Genomic DNA, 6,000 nt, shown 5'->3' on the forward strand with positions numbered 1-6,000 from the left:
AGTCCACAGAAGACATGTAAATATGAAATAAATGCTTAAACATGTAGCTAGGTGTAATGTTAGAGACCACAGAAGACATGTAAATATGAAATAAATGCTTAAACATGTAGCTAGGTGTAATGTTAGAGACCACAGAAGACATGTAAATATGAAATAAATGCTTAAACATGTAGCTGGGTGTAATGTTAGAGTCCACAGAAGACATGTAAATATGAAATAAATGCTTAAACATGTAGCTAGGTGTAATGTTAGAGTCCACAGAAGACATGTAAATATGAAATAAATGCTTAAACATGTAGCTAGGTGTAATGTTAGAGACCACAGAAGACATGTAAATATGAAATAAATGCTTAAACATGTAGCTAGGTGTAATGTTAGAGTCCACAGAAGACATGTAAATATGAAATAAATGCTTAAACATGTAGCTAGGTGTAATGTTAGAGTCCACAGAAGTGAACTTTTCAAGCCTGTTTTCTCAACTCGCTGTTTTTGAATTTGAAGCTATATAGTTCCCTGCTTTCCTATGACATGAAAAAGCGAAATATTATATCCAAGGCGCTTTACATAGATTGTGCATTACATTCACCCATTCACACACACATTCACACACCTTTACATAGATTGTGCATTACATTCACCCATTCACACACACATTCACACACCTTTACATAGATTGTGCATTACATTCACCCATTCACACACACATTCACACACCTTTACATAGATTGTGCATTACATTCACCCATTCACACACACATTCACACACCTTTACATAGATTGTGCATTACATTCACACATTCACACACACATTCACACACATTCATACACCTTTACATAGATTGTGCATTACATTCACCCATTCACACACACATTCACACACCTTTACATAGATTGTGCATTACATTCACCCATTCACACACACATTCACACACCTTTACATAGATTGTGCATTACATTCACCCATTCACACACACACATTCACACACCTTTACATAGATTGTGCATTACATTCACCCATTCACACACACATTCACACACCTTTACATAGATTGTGCATTACATTCACACATTCACACACACATTCACACACACATTCATACACCTTTACATAGATTGTGCATTACATTCACCCATTCACACACACATTCACACACCTTTACATAGATTGTGCATTACATTCACCCATTCACACACACACATTCACACACCTTTACATAGATTGTGCATTACATTCACCCATTCACACACACATTCACACACCTTTACATAGATTGTGCATTACATTCACACATTCACACACACATTCACACACCTTTACATAGATTGTGCATTACATTCACCCATTCACACACACATTCACACACCTTTACATAGATTGTGCATTACATTCACCCATTCACACACACACATTCACACACCTTTACATAGATTGTGCATTACATTCACCCATTCACACACACATTCACACACCTTTACATAGATTGTGCATTACATTCACCCATTCACACACACATTCACACACCTTTACATAGATTGTGCATTACATTCACCCATTCACACACACATTCACACACCTTTACATAGATTGTGCATTACATTCACACATTCACACACACATTCACACACCTTTACATAGATTGTGCATTACATTCACCCATTCACACACACATTCACACACCTTTACATAGATTGTGCATTACATTCACCCATTCACACACACATTCACACACCTTTACATAGATTGTGCATTACATTCACCCATTCACACACACATTCACACACCTTTACATAGATTGTGCATTACATTCACCCATTCACACACACATTCACACACCTTTACATAGATTGTGCATTACATTCACCCATTCACACACACATTCACACACCTTTACATAGATTGTGCATTACATTCACCCATTCACACACACATTCACACACCTTTACATAGATTGTGCATTACATTCACCCATTCACACACACATTCACACACCTTTACATAGATTGTGCATTACATTCACCCATTCACACACACATTCACACACCTTTACATAGATTGTGCATTACATTCACCCATTCACACACACATTCACACACCTTTACATAGATTGTGCATTACATTCACCCATTCACACACACATTCACACACCTTTACATAGATTGTGCATTACATTCACCCATTCACACACACATTCACACACCTTTACATAGATTGTGCATTACATTCACCCATTCACACACACATTCACACACCTTTACATAGATTGTGCATTACATTTACCCATTCACACACACATTCACACACCTTTACATAGATTGTGCATTACATTCACCCATTCACACACACATTCATACACCGATTGCAGCGGAAGCCATGCAAGGTACCAACCAAATTTGGGGTTCAGTGTCTTGCCCAAGGAGTCAAGGACACTTCGACATGTAGACAGGAGGAGCCGGGATTCGAAACGCCGACCCATGGATCATTGGACGACCTGCTCTACCTCTTGAGCCACAGTCGTTTTATATTAAACCAATGAAAAGATATTCCAACGCAGCCTCAAGCCAAAGATCTGGCTGTAGCTTGTAGATCTGCTATTTTTCAATAGCTAATGATTCACTGATATATTGCAGTGAGCACAACCTGATCTAACAATTATCTGACCTCAACAGGCATTCTTCTGAGGAGACTTGAGCTATACACCTGATTAAAGCTAAAATAACTGCCCAGGCGGTGGCGTAACCGTCTGGGCACCCGACTGGTAATCCAGTCGCAGTGTGCCGCGGGTTCGACTCCCGAGCCCGACACGGCCTTTACTGCATGTCTTCCCCCATCTCTCTCCCATTTCCTGTCAGCCTACTGTCTGTCCCTTCAAAAAACCAATAAAAGGCGTAAGCCGCAAAAAAAATATCTTAAATAAAAAAGCTAAAATAACTGAGCAGCGATTAACGCAGTCGTTGTCGCCTCACGGTTCAACGACATGAATGCTCAATGCAAGAGTAAAAAAAACACACCCTTGTGAAGTAAGTGGTGCAACTCTGTGTGGGCGTGGGGGGGTTACCGTGTGGGGGTCCCTCTACTGTACTGTACTGTACAGTACTGGCACACCCAAAATCACCATATATACAATTAATGTGTGTGTGTGTGTGTGTGTGTGTGTGTGTGTGTGTGTGTGTGTTAGGTTGCGCACAGGTGGTGAAAAACAACCATGCTGTTTTCGTGCTCAGACGCACCCACCCAGCCACCCAGCCACCCACACACACAGCTCCGTAAGGGAGTGGTTGCACCACTCAAAAAAAACAGCTAAACAGAATCCAGGTGTGGTCAGTCGCGGGCGGGCATGTGCAAGGAACGAGCACGAGCGCGACAATTTCACGGGACCGTCCGCGCCCCGCGGAAATACAGTTGCATTGTCGCCAGGACCTCGACTTCTCCGCGCAAAACAACGCAGGTCTCATTGAGGATGAATTACTAATATATGCGCGTTGATCGCGTTTGAAAAGGACCTTCAGTCCTAAACCTGATCGCTGCCCCGTTTGAAAAGGACCTTCAGTCCTAAACCTGATCGCTGCCCCGTTTGAAAAGGACTTCAGTCCTAAACCTGATCGCTGCCCCGTTTGAAAAGGACTTCAGTCCTAAACCTGATCGCTGCCCCGTTTGAAAAGGACTTCAGTCCTAAACCTGATGGCTGCCCCGTTTGAAAAGGACTTCAGTCCTAAACCTGATGGCTGCCCCGTTTGAAAAGGACTTCAGTCCTAAACCTGATCGCTGCCCCGTTTGAAAAGGACTTCAGTCCTAAACCTGATCGCTGCCCCGTTTGAAAAGGACCTTCAGTCCTAAACCTGATCGCTGCCCCGTTTGAAAAGGACCTTCAGTCCTAAACCTGATCGCTGCCCCGTTTGAAGAGGACTTCAGTCCTAAACCTGATCGCTGCCCCGTTTGAAGAGGACTTCAGTCCTAAACCTGCCCCGTTTGAAAAGGACTTCAGTCCTAAACCTGATCGCTGCCCCGTTTGAAGAGGACTTCAGTCCTAAACCTGCCCCGTTTGAAAAGGACTTCAGTCCTAAACCTGCCCCGTTTGAAAAGGACCTTCAGTCCTAAAACTGCCCCGTTTGAAAAGGACTTCAGTCCTAAACCTGCCCCGTTTGAAAAGGACCTTCAGTCCTAAAACTGCCCCGTTTGAAAAGGACCTTCAGTCCTAAACCTGATCTCGCTGCCCCGTTTGAAAAGGACCTTCAGTCCTAAACCTGATCGCTGCCCCGTTTGAAAAGGACCTTCAGTCCTAAACCTGCGATTTGTGAAACAGCGTGAGAGGAATCCGACCCGTGGTGACGGAGAACTTTAACCCATGGCTGCAACTTCAACGGTTGACCTGGATGAGGTTTTTGTTTTGAGAGAGAGAGACATAAGGGGTACATTTCATTACAAAAGCTCTCTGCTGTTCTGGGTGACCCTGGGGTGCTGAACTATAGTCTGTTCTGGGTGTCCCTGGGGTGCTGAACTATAGTCTGTTCTGGGTGACCCTGGGGTGACCCTGGGGTGACCCTGGGGTGCTGAACTATAGTCTGTTCTGGGTGTCCCTGGGGTGCTGTTCTGGGTGACCCTGGGGTGCTGAACTATAGTCTGTTCTGGGTGACCCTGGGGTGCTGAACTATAGTCTGTTCTGGGTGACCCTGGGGTGCTGAACTATAGTCTGTTCTGGGTGACCCTGGGGTGCTGAACTATAGTCTGTTCTGGGTGACCCTGGGGTGCTGAACTATAGTCTGTTCTGGGTGACCCTGGGGTGCTGTTCTGGGTGACCCTGGGGTGCTGTTCTGGGTGACCCTGGGGTGCTGAACTATAGTCTGTTCTGGGTGACCCTGGGGTGCTGAACTATAGTCTGTTCTGGGTGACCCTGGGGTGCTGAACTATAGTCTGTTCTGGGTGACCCTGGGGTGCTGAACTATAGTCTGCTATATTTTGTTCATTTAATTAGTGCTAGAGGTCGTCTGGAATGGATTTGTCAACGCCAATAACGATTCTGATATTTTTGGGGAAAACAGGGAAGGTCGAAAAAGGCCAACATCAACCAAGTTTTTCTCTCTCTCTCTCTCTCTGTCTCTCTGTCTCTCCCTCCTCCTCTCTCTCTCTCCCCCCCCCCTCTGATATCCATAACTAATAGTCATGTCTGTGCACGGTGCCTCGCATTCTAGGCAGGCTTGTTTATTGTTTCCTCCCCCCCCCCCCCGTTTCATTTCAAGGACTTTATACGAAAAATCGATGTGGCCTTAATTCTGATAAACACAAATTAGGTAGTTAACTTCCGACCCGAGCAATCCGTTTAGTTGAAATATAGGCTCTCTACCGTGGCTCACACCAGCACACCTGGCTCTGGGCCTAATCACGGGCGGGAACCCCTTTTGGTGTTTTAAGCATTATGTTATACTTTAGCTATTGAAAAATAGCAGACCTACAAGCTTGTAGCGCGGCACCGAGTGCCGCGGTACAAGCTTGTAGGTCTGCTATTTTCGAAACATCGTGAAAATGTGGCGCAAATCTTTGAATATATTCTTTCAGAGCTAACGTTTTCAACTTAAATCTTTGCTTCTGGGGGGTCCCCGAGAACAACATATTTTCAGATGGGGGTCGGCGGCCAATTACATACATTTTTGGGGGTCCTTGACATGAAAATCTCTGTGGGGACATCATCAGAGCCAAGTTCATCATTACAAATGACATCCCTACTTTGACTGCTGGCTGAACCTAACCCTCATAACCACAATCTAATACTAATTTATGTCTTATGAAGTGAACCTAACCCTCATAACCACAATCTAATACTAATCTATGTCTTATGAAGTGAACCTAACCCTCATAACCACAATCTAATACTAATTGATGTCTTATGAAGTGGAGTTTCCTGCTCCCAGCCCGACTGTGCAACATGGGGACATCTGCCTACGTCCCAGATTTTATGAGCGAAGTATACACTGACTTGCAAATGAGCTACACAAGAAAAACACAAA

At 44.1% G+C, this 6,000-nt stretch overlaps 1 protein-coding gene across 1 annotated transcript in view; it reads right to left on the reverse strand.

Annotated features, from left to right (window-relative positions):
• The window catches only part of LOC306919025 (uncharacterized protein), a gene marked incomplete at its 3' end in the record, with an annotated part of 56,437 nt that overhangs the window by 24,561 nt on the left and 25,876 nt on the right, over positions 1 to 6,000 (reverse strand). The gene's annotated exons all lie outside the window — the stretch shown is intronic.

The sequence above is a fragment of the Electrona antarctica genome (genome assembly GCF_951216825.1).
Source record: "Electrona antarctica genome assembly, contig: scaffold_221, whole genome shotgun sequence".
NCBI lineage: Eukaryota > Metazoa > Chordata > Actinopteri > Myctophiformes > Myctophidae > Electrona > Electrona antarctica.